We start from the raw sequence: 1,805 nt of genomic DNA on the forward strand, positions 1-1,805 counted from the left end.
TTAATATGTTGACACCTAATCCCCAATTTATTTAGAGGTACAGCCTTTTGGAGATGATTAGGTCTTGCGGGTAGAGTCCTCATGAATGGGATTAGTGCCTTAAATAAGAGACCCCAGACAGTTCCCTTGTTCCTTGTGCCATGAATGGACACAGCAAGAAGACAGTCACCTATGAATCAGAAAACAAGTTCTCACCAGACACAGAATCCATTAACGCCTTGATCTCCTAGACTCCCTATCCTCCAGAACTATGATAAATAAGTTTCTGTGTTTGTAAGCCACCCAGCCTAGGGTACTTTGTTATATAGCAGGCTGAAATAAGACACAGATTATCCAGTAATTCTATGTTACACATTTTGAGGAACCTCCAAATTCTTTCCCATAGTGATTGCACCATTTTTTAGGCATACATCACCTACAAGCAATGTATGAGGACTTCAATTTTCCACATGGTTGCCAAAAGTTATTTTCATTTTTTAAAATTATAGTCATCTGAGCAGGTGTGAAGTGGTGTGTCTTTGTGATTTTGATTTGCATTTCCTAAGACTAATTATATTGGACAAATATGCCTGTGAGCCATTTTTATAACTTCTTTGGAGAAATTCTATTTCAGTCCTTTGCTCATTTATAAACCGGATTATTTGTCTTTTTGTTGGCAAGTTGTAAAATTTCTTTATAAATTCTGGATACTAGATTCTTATTACACAAATGATTTGTAAATAGTTTCTCCTATTCTAGAGGTTGTCTTTTCTATTTTTTATTGTGACCTATTAAGATAGTATACAAAAGTTTTAAAATTTTATGAAATCAAATTTATGTATGTTTTGTTGTTGGTGCTTTTAGTGTCAAAACCCAAGATTATGACTATTTGCTCCTATGTTTTCTTCTAAGAGATTTATGTTTAAAGCTCTTATATTTGGGTCTCCACTCACCTCCCTGGGTCACTTTGATGGCTGCTTTCAGTGATGCTGTTTACCATTATATCGGGCAGCATCATGATGTTGCTCCACGCAGACAGCATCACCCTCATCATCTTTCTGTGGCCCATCTGAGGCAAAATCCAGAGAAAACAATAATAATTGAGTAATAACCAAGTTACCACCTTGAGAAATTAGGGATAGTGCAGTGGCTCCATCATAAATCTGCTCATGGATGCTGGCTCCATGCTTCAGCAAGGTACTGACCACTTGCATGTGCCCATACTGACTTGTGACTAATAGGGCAGCAAATCTGTCTTTGGTCCTAACTTTAGTGGATGCTCCAAATTCAAAGAGAAATCTCACGATGTCATTATAGCCTTGCTGGGCAGCAAAGAACAAGGCAGTTTTACATGACTTGAGATTGATATCTGTTCCTTGGAGAATGAGTTCCATCATACCATCTATGTGACAAACATAGGAGGTGACCATGAGTAGTGTGATGCCATAACTGTTCCTGCAGTCCCCATCCACTCAACCACTGTTCAAGAACAGCCTAAGCAGAACCAGGTTTGCTCTCCTCACTGTCCACAATGTGGCCTTGGCAAATGGGGCTTCCTTCTTTGAGGGCATCCTGCACATGTCTGCAGCTGCCCAAGTAGGACCTGCACAATTCCAGCAGGGGCTCAGACCAAACAGCATACTTCTACATAATCCATCAGTCAAAGAAATCACAAGGGAAATTTGAAAATATTTTTGACTTAAAAAATGAAAATACTACATATCAAATTTGGAGAATGAAGCTAAAGCAGTATGTGCAGGAAAATTTATAGCATTGAATCCATTAAAAAAGAAGAAAGAATGAGAGCCAGGTGGCTTAGTTTGCTA

The 1,805-nt window shown here is 38.6% G+C and overlaps 1 pseudogene; it reads right to left on the reverse strand.

Annotated features, from left to right (window-relative positions):
- Positions 1 to 959: 959 nt before the first annotated feature.
- LOC123821130 lies at positions 960 to 1,559 on the reverse strand (annotated as a pseudogene).
- Positions 1,560 to 1,805: the final 246 nt, after the last annotated feature.

Source organism: Phyllostomus hastatus, unplaced genomic scaffold (genome assembly GCF_019186645.2).
Source record: "Phyllostomus hastatus isolate PE091 unplaced genomic scaffold, TTU_PhHast_1.1 phas_contig_38, whole genome shotgun sequence".
Taxonomy (NCBI): domain Eukaryota; kingdom Metazoa; phylum Chordata; class Mammalia; order Chiroptera; family Phyllostomidae; genus Phyllostomus; species Phyllostomus hastatus.